Below are 9,077 nucleotides of genomic sequence, written 5' to 3'. Positions count from 1 at the left end.
GTTCCCCTTCCTCTTGAGTCCCCAGTTGTTGTTATTTTCTCCTCTTCCTCTCATTCGCTCTCTCACATGGCTGCAACTACATTGGAACACAACAATGGAACACAACAATGCACACAACAATGGAAGCAATGGAACAATGGAAGCAGGAAGAGCCAGTTTCAATCTGATACTTGAACAGATGCAGTTGAGAAGCAGGAGGTGACACTCGGCTTTTGGTGAAGGGACATGACAAAGGTGGTGGTCACCATGAAGATTTATTGAAAGAGGGTGATACCAAAATCAGGTGGAGACCAACACGGGGCCTGCCTTCCTTCCTTCCTTTCCATTTGCTTGCAGAGTCCTTTGTGCTTCTCTTTTTTAGAAGAGACTTAGATGGCCTTGGCTTAGCAAAAAAATGATCATTGGTGCCAGTGGCCCAGGCTTCATTAGAGACCCTACAATAACACACCAGCAGGCACAAGCCAATGCTCAGGAGCAACCCTACAATAATTGGCCAGTTTATGCAATTCAGGCATTGGGAGCCACTCTATAGGAGAAAAAAATCCTTTTAGTGCTCTCAGGCAGGCCTACAATAACAAACCAGTGAACTTCTGGGTTAAGCTTCAAGGGCCTGGATCATGGGACGGTCCTTTTAAAAGATGCCCTTTCTTAGGTATGATTTATGTATTACTGGCTGATCAGAAAGAACCCCTTGATTTCTCCCAGCTGACTTCTGCAAAGAAAGTACCAGAGCTAGGAGGATGTGCATACAAACTGCTGCCCCACACAAGCAGTGCCTGTAGCAGATTGGGGTTCCACAGTCAGGCCACCAAATGTCACAGTAACACTCCTCCCTTCTTCACCCCAGCAGCAAGACCAGAGCCTGAGGCAGCTGATTTTAAACACCTCCCCTCACTCCTTAACAGCTTGCTGTAACTAATAGTTCTTCACCAACTTGTTGCACTTCTCTTCTTCAGGGCCCAGGAGCTCTAGTGTTCTCAAGTATGTTCTGCACCCACTCCCGCCAGCTCTACTCAGTCAGCATGAGAGACACACACACATCCCTGTGTGCTAGGTGCTGGGGCATGAAGAATGATCGCCGTGTTTGTTCGCACAGTCGCTGCACGGCTGGTCTGTAACTCCTTGCTTTGTGACGTGCCTGTTGGTGGGAAAGGATCTGCATTAGCAACATTTTATAATGAGGAGGCAAATATTCTCTTTGCAGAGCAGTCAGACTCTTCCCTAATGACATATTACCATTGTATCTGAGCACCTCATAATCTTTAATGTATTTAACCTTGCAACACCACTGCTGCTAGCTATTCCCATTTTACAGGTGGGGAGTCAAGGCACAAAGAGATAAAGCGTTTTGCACAAGGTCACACAGGAAGTCTGTGGTGGAACAGTCAACTGAACTCAGATCTTCCAGGGTCCAGGTTAATACCCTAAGCATTAGACCATCCTTCTGCTTCACTCCTGGTCCACTTGGAAAGATATTGGCGGGTGACTTCCCCAGAAACTTTGCTTCATTTGCTTGCACTAGAAGCTGGGATGGTTTTCCTGATCTTTTCTGGACCTTTTCCCCATCAGAAAATTGTGTGCAGATAAAACAGAGCCCACTGAAAAGGAGCTCAGCTCACTTGCTTCCTGATCTGGCGGAAGGTGACAGCTGGGCAGAAGAACACCCTTCTCCAGTACAGTGGACCTATTGTAAATTCACTACACAACCATAACCAGATAAGGCCCCTCTCACCATTCTCCAGCAGGAGGCACTGTAACCTAGAGGACCAATGTGACATAGTGCATAGACCAGAAGTTAGCAGTGACACCAACAGTCACCAATCGGAGGTGCTGCACTTTCCCCCTCCAAACACCACCAGGGGACTTACAGTCTACCCAAACTAATCCACAGTGCTGTACAGGTTTAATACTACAGCTAGAGTGATGACAATTCATAACAGAGGGATGTCAAAATTAAGAAATATAGCCAATGGGGAACAGATCTTCAGTTGAGCTTCAGAGGGAAATGGAAAGTCAATGAGGCAGAGAGATATAGGGCAACTGTTGTAGATGCAGGAGCTACAGAGGAGAATGCTCTTTCCCTTGCAGTAGCAAAAATGTGGGAAAGGATGGAAAATGCTCTTTGAGTGGAGGAAGGTATCTCAGGGAAACTAAGGAATGCTAATCCCACCAAAGGCTGAGATGAGAGGTATCCAGCAGGGCATCTACATATGGTCAAACTGAAATTCACTGTCTCCTGCTTGTAAGGAATGTGATCTCTGAGTATGCCAATAGAGAGAGAGATTCTCATGTATGAGTCTCCCCATAAACTCACGCCCATCTTCTCTCTCCTCTAAATCAGCCCTGTACTTGTACATCAATGAGCAAGGAGATTACAGTGTTGGATAGACAGAGTTATAGAGAAAAGACTTGAAAGTGTTAATTGGGACAAGTGAGAGACACTAGCAGCTTGGGCAGCTGGGCGGTTCATTCATACTGGAGTTCAGTTTAACAGGGGAAAAATCTTATACTGTGTCTTACTAGGTCTCATGATGGTTGCACAGAATCACTCCAGAGTGTTTAGGAGGCTGCATGGTCTTACTCTAGACACTTCTGCAGTGAGAAGGGACTGGGATGAGCCAGGTACTCCTCAATGCTAATCTTGGCTTTACCATTGATTTGCTGTGCAGCCTTAGGCAGGACATCTTACTTCTCTGCCTCAATTGGGGATAATACACACCCTTTAGAGTTGTGGGGATTGATTAGTTAATGTCTCTAAAGTGCTTTGAAAATGGCAAGTACTGTATAGAAATTACACATTATTATGTTTAGTCAATCTATATATTATTCAGGTGGGATTTTACCCCTTTTGGAGGACATTAGATGGCAAAAAGAGTAAAATACTTTTTAGACCACCTGTCCCTTTAAATCCCACCCTATGCTGCTGCTCCTACCCAGTACAAGTTCCATTTAATCTCATATTGCTTACGTTTCCCAGCCTCTCTCTGCTCCTGAAATAGCCACCCTTTATTACTCCTCCAGCTGAACTGGACTAGTGCCTCCTGGAGCCTCTGAGAGCAAAGGTCTGTGTGGTGCAGTCAAATTGCTTGCTAGAGGCACAGTGGCTAGATGCTTAGATCACAGCTTGAACTCAGTTGCTGAGTGTTACAGAAGCATGCCAATGAGGCGTTCTCATTTTGGCTCACGGATTCTTTGTTCATTCTCCTGCCAGTGATTAACTGGCTATTTTTGTCCTTATCCAGGTTGGAAGAAGTTGTCCTCAGAGTTACCAGTCAGTGATCCAGTAGCAATTCCCTTATAAGTACTCCTCCTGGTAGAAGGCCACTAAATGCCATCTGGATCCTGTACAGTTTAGTATGTCCTCCTGACTGGAAATGTGATGGGAAGCTTTCCAATAGCCTTAGCATATGTGTCCACTTGAAATCATTACTAGCCTACAGCCATCATCCCTAGGGGCTTGTCTGCATTTGGAAATTTACCAAAATAGCAAATAGTGATTCTGGAATAGTTATTTCAATATAAGCTCCCATTATAGACACTCTGATTCTGAAATAAGAGTGCCTGTTTCCAATTTTAGTTTAATCCCCTCTAAAACAGCTCTTTTAGTCTAATCCACGCTAAAACAGCTAAATTTCCAAGGGTAGATAAGCCCTAAGGCTATGAACCCAAGCTAAGCAGGGTTGGACTATGCTACTCTTTGGATGGGAAACTCCAAGAAACGCAGTGGATGTGTCTTGATTAGGAAAAAGTTTGAGGTTTAGGCTAGGTTTAGCTAACGTGTTAAGACCACCCCAAACTCAACCTTTCTTCTAGTGGAGATTTAAGGTTAAAACCATTTAGCTCCTGCCTACGGTACGATCTGACCAGCTACAATTGAGCTAAAGATGCTGCATCAAGCACTAGGAAAAAGGCTGAGTTTAGGTCATGCTTAGTTATGTGCTAGTCTGACCTCAACTCATTTTTAGGAGTCAAGACATGGCCAGAGATGCTCTAGGGGGTGTTGGTGGTTCAAAACGAGGTTTCCTGTGGGACAGTACTGAATTCACTGCTTCAGCGTGGGGACCGGGGATTCCTGTGTAAAACAGGTTGTGTCCAGCTGTGGGAGTTAAAGATTTTATGATTCTTTTTGCAATAGAATTAGCTTTGCTGTTCTGGCTAAATTCCAGTCTGGGACATTCTATTCTGCCTCCTGAAAGATCTATAGTGTCCTTTATTTTTATGCTGCATTGTTATGTGATGTTGAACAGCTGCTGTTCCATCCGAGAAGTGGTTGCATTTCAGGGGCTGGATGAAGTGATCCCTCTACACACAATCTGAAACTCCTTTTGGGATTATTCTGGATGAAGGGTGCTCCAGAAATGTGTTCTTAGAAAGAGAGAGTCTCACTCTCCTCTCACACTGATTTTGCACCAGTGTAACTGCAATGATGGAAATACTCCTGATTTACATCAGTATGAACAAGAGAGCAAAATTACACCCCTTGTTCCTGAAAAGCCCAGTGTACCAGATATCACTAATAGTATACGTTTCATATCAGATATCACTAATAGTGAATGCTGAAGACATTAAATGAATCTAGAGAATCAAGGGAGTGTATTCCCTATAGTATCCAATTTGCTGACCATGGGGAGCCCTGTAAATATCAAGGCCTCGCCTAGACAAGGAAAAAACATGTCTTTGTTTTTCAGTGGAGTTAGCTGCAACACTTTGAAAGGTCACATCGCCTTTAGCTTAGCACTTTTAAAACACTGGTAGCTAGTTGTGATTCTTTTTATCATTTAACCCTGGAAGTCAGGCTCTAGGCAAAGCAGCAGCATGAGCTGCAGATGTAAATGAGCCAAATTCATCCCTAGTGTCACTTCACTGAAATCAATGGAGTTCTATCCAGGATGGCATTGACCACATGTGTTTCACAGGGGCCTTTCCCCCCTATTTCTAACTGCTCTCTGACGACTCATATTTTATTCTAGTGGCACAATGGAAGGAACTTCCATATAGGAGCCCTCTGAACTGTAGCCCGGGAGGTCCTAAAATATAACTGGCAGCTGCCCTGTCACTGTAACAAGGACAGTGCCCATCAGCTGATCAGCACATGGATACCAAGGAGACTGCTCCTTAGAAATATCTGAGAGAGACAGAACTGCATGTTTTCTGTTGCTGGGGTACTCAACTGACAAGCCACTTTCAGCTCTCCCTGCCGATACAAGCACAAAGAGTCAGGCTGAGTGCATGTTTAGTTTTTTGTTATTTTTAAAGGTCTACATTTCTATGATCCCCTGACTCCGCATGAGTTACCAGGATGGCCCTGTGTGGCAAAGTGCAAGTGCTTCATAGATTTCAGGAGCGCAGGACACTAACAAAAAAGAAGAGGAGCAATAGAAGAAGAGAACATTTCAATGAAAATGAGAAGTGACATTGCTAGAGAATCAAACTAACAGGACAACATCAAGAGCTTTTTAAAAGGCTAAATAGTGCATTTTAAATCAAATTGTTTGTGCCTCTCCCTAAAAAGCCTGAAACCAGCATGATTCATTTTTCTTACCATTTCCTCCCCCTTTCCAATTCATCAACATCGTTTTTCATTTTTCTTTGTGTTTTTGAATATTTGGAAAACAACATGGCTCCCCTTTTCTCAGCACCCTCGCCTGCAGGTCAGCCTCGTTAGTGATGAGCTGCAGGCAGCTCAGGTAGAAATGATTATTTACTTACCTGCCAGCACATGAAGCATGAGAGCTCGAAGCATTGTGATACCCAGGAGGTCAGAGGAGATGATCTGGTGGTCCCTTCTGGCCTTCAACTCTATGACTTTGTGACATTGTATTGGATCAGTGATACAAAAATAATAGCTAGTATCTTTATTACATGATTGAGGGGGAGGGGGAGTAAACATCTGGAAGCCAAAGGCCTTTTCCATGGAATGATAATATCCATTTTACAAGAGGGTCACCTGTTGGGTCTCAAATAAGCACTACAAATGGAACTGTCTCTGAAAGCCGTATGACAGCTCAGCTAGGCAAATCATTCTGGGGTTGCTTTGCCTAAGGCTCCTGGTACAGCTGAGGCTGCTTCTACTGTGCTAGTGACTCTGACAGGCACAGGGAGTGGGAATGGAGCTCCGTGCACACCCCCGCTTGCTTTCAGCCACACAGGTAGCCTGTTTGAAAGGGGAATGGACATGTACACAAAATGTTGTCAGTCAGAAGTCATGTTACCCCTTAGAACAGCGATGAGCTGTACACACCTTCTCGGACCCCTTCTCTCCTTCCCCTCCATCCCTCTCTAAGCTTCCTTACTAGCCCATATAGAACCCCGACCCAACCTCCCTGCAGCCAGCTCCTTCATTTTCCACTCCTCCAATCCCAGCCCATATTCATCCCCTGCCAACCTGACTGTTGGATCACAACCAGTGGAAGGAAAGGAACTCCCATGGGGAACTGGGAAGAACATTAGTAACTCTGTTACTCTGAATTAATTAAAGGTTTGAATTTAAAGTGGCTCAGTTAAACCCCTATGTGCACACTCTCATTCCGAATTAAAGCGGCCTTAATTTGGTTTAGGTTAATTCATTTCCAAAGTGAATCAAGGTAAACCAAATTAAGGCCACTTTAATTTTGAATAAATGAACACACCGGGATTTAATGCAGTTTAACTAACATGGTATTAGCTGCCATCACATTGTTCACTCTCCTCGTGTGTTCTACCCCTTCCACACCCTATGTCTTCTTGTCTATTTAGATTGTAAATTCAGTGCAGGGACCATCTTTTTGTTCTGTTGTTACAGCACCCAGTGCGATGGGGTCCTCCTCCATGATTAGGGCTCCCAGCACTATACTAAAATAAAAATAACAATAATTAACACAGAGGAAAGGGAGACAGAAGAAGCAGAAAAAAATCTGGCAACACAGGGGCTGGCACCATTAGAACAGCTGGCATTGTCATGAAGTAGTTTTCCTACTGGTGAGGCTCTGATTTTTTTCCACAGGAAGATCATTAACTCACCTGAAAACATGTGATCAAGCCTCTTCTGTAAGGTCGGGCGTTATTATTCACATTCCATTGATGGGGCAACTGAGGCACGGAGCAGTGACATGACTTGTCCAAGGTCACACGGGAAGTCTGTGAAAGATCTGGGGGAAAAAACCAGGCATCCTGACTCCCAGCCCCCTGTTCCACTCAGTTAATTATACACCCTTTTTTTTGTGATGCCTGAGTAGTTGCTCAGACACACATTTAGTGAACGGAAGATGATTGATGTGAAATCAGGAGTGTCAGGTTGTTCTATCTCAGACATACTTCCCCTGCAAAGAAGAGGCTGGGCTCTGCTTTTGGTTCATCTCTGCTCCCAGCTGGCACCCTCGCCAGCCCGGCCCTCAGCTTCATTTTCTGTAGGTGTCAGTCACAAGCTGTCTGGGTTCAACTGGGACAGTGTTTCTTTTCTTCACTATCTGTTATTTTTGTGTGGAAAAGATGATCTGCAGAATGAAAAATCCTTCTGGCAAAGAAAATGATCCCTTGATGACCAGCCACTGCTGTTCCTTGTCCTCTTAGATAAATACAGAGAGTAGAATTTACAAACACGCAGCTCTCTGCTGCTATTTTTGGAGCTGCAATAGCTGTCTCTCCACCCGTGATGTGCGTAACTAGTGCAGCTATCTTCTCCTGTGTCTGACAGCTTTCACAGCTAAATAGCATTGGGCTGGGTCAGCAGATAGATGGGAAGCCTTCAGCAAGTACCCAGCTGCTCTAGGAAGGGACAGGGTGGGTTAGTCCATGGAGGAGCTACTTATTGCTAAGGAGTCATGAGGGGAGCAACTTCCAGCTCTGTTCCTCCTGCTTCAGCTTTGGGCAGCAAACCCTCTGGAGGCACTGGCTCTGAGTAACCACCAGTGGTTTGAAAGAGCGGTCTAATTGTAAAAACCCCCTTTAAAACTCTAGTGTAAACATAGCCAAAGAGAGCAGCTGCCGGAGTGGACACCCAACAGCTATGTCCAAGGGACACATCCACGCTGGCACTCAATGGATTGAGTCTCAGTCAGCCAAAAGTTTACAAATTCTGAGGGTAACTTCCATCAGCTGTTTGCGCCCTGACAATTAACCGAAACAATGTTGTGTCTTGGTGCTTGGTCCACTCAGTTGATTGCAGGGGAACAAGTGTGGTTTACCCTGGCATATTTCTCCAGTGTAGACAAACCCTTCAGTACAGGGCCGGACAATCAGGGCAGGCACCCTGGGTGTCAATCACGGCATTTGGGAGCCCCAAATTCCCATTTACTTTTCTTGCTTGTGCCTTTTAGGGAAGGGGTCCTGAAAATGTTTTCCATCAGGGGTTACAAAACACCTAGGGCCGGCCCCGCTTAGGTATCCCAGCCTCTGCAACTGCACAAGGAGTGTGAAAAAGGAGAGAGGAGAGCCAGGAGAGAGGAGCGGGAAAATTGAATTTGAGTTTCTGCTATGGACAGAGGTGACTGTTAAGTGAGAGGAGACCATGTCTGGGCAAATGGGATGGAAACGAGGCTAATGAGGCTCTGTTTATTCCTCCTCTCTCTCACACAGAAACCATACTGTGGCTGTAGAAGGGGTCATTAGTGCAGCTGAAAGAGGAGACACACTGGGCCTGAGTGACTCCTGTGGGTTACCCAGTGGGTTTTGTGGACCAGTAGCACTGTAATTACTGCGGTGCCTGCTCAGGATGGTGGGGCAGGGCCATCCTCCTCATGTCTTTGGGTCATTGCGGGGACATAACTACTTCTGTGGAGAAGGCAGTTCCCTCTTCCCTTGCCAAAGCCACATGACTGATATCGAGAATCACAGCTCCCAGCGAGGGAATGAAAGATGAGTGAGGAAAACTGCCAACATATACCCTGCAGGCAGAGAAAGGGCCTTTCCAGTGGACCTCTCTTTAAAAAATACAGCGTATGACACATTCTAGCATCCCTGCAGCATATGGTAGTCTTTTTGCTTATAAGGGATCTCCAGAGATAGTACAGACCCATGCTGAATCTGTGACTGTACAGTACGCTGTACCTGGAGGTGAACAGTGGGGTGAACCATGTACAGCAGAAAGAAACATGTTACTA

General features: G+C 45.3%; 1 long non-coding RNA gene across 1 annotated transcript; it reads right to left on the bottom strand.

Annotated features, from left to right (window-relative positions):
- Positions 1-322: 322 nt before the first annotated feature.
- LOC141984459 (uncharacterized) lies at positions 323-7,532 on the bottom strand. The gene is made up of 4 exons (XR_012638739.1): positions 7,000-7,532; positions 6,655-6,831; positions 5,710-5,805; positions 323-1,138 (listed from the first exon to the last, which is right to left on the bottom strand). It is a non-coding gene; the product is annotated as an uncharacterized LOC141984459 (long non-coding RNA).
- Positions 7,533-9,077: the final 1,545 nt, after the last annotated feature.

Source organism: Natator depressus, chromosome 1, assembly GCF_965152275.1.
Source record: "Natator depressus isolate rNatDep1 chromosome 1, rNatDep2.hap1, whole genome shotgun sequence".
In the NCBI taxonomy this organism is placed as follows: Eukaryota; Metazoa; Chordata; order Testudines; family Cheloniidae; genus Natator; species Natator depressus.
Note: the sequence above shows the minus strand (reverse complement) of the source record. Positions and strands in the feature narration are given on the sequence as shown.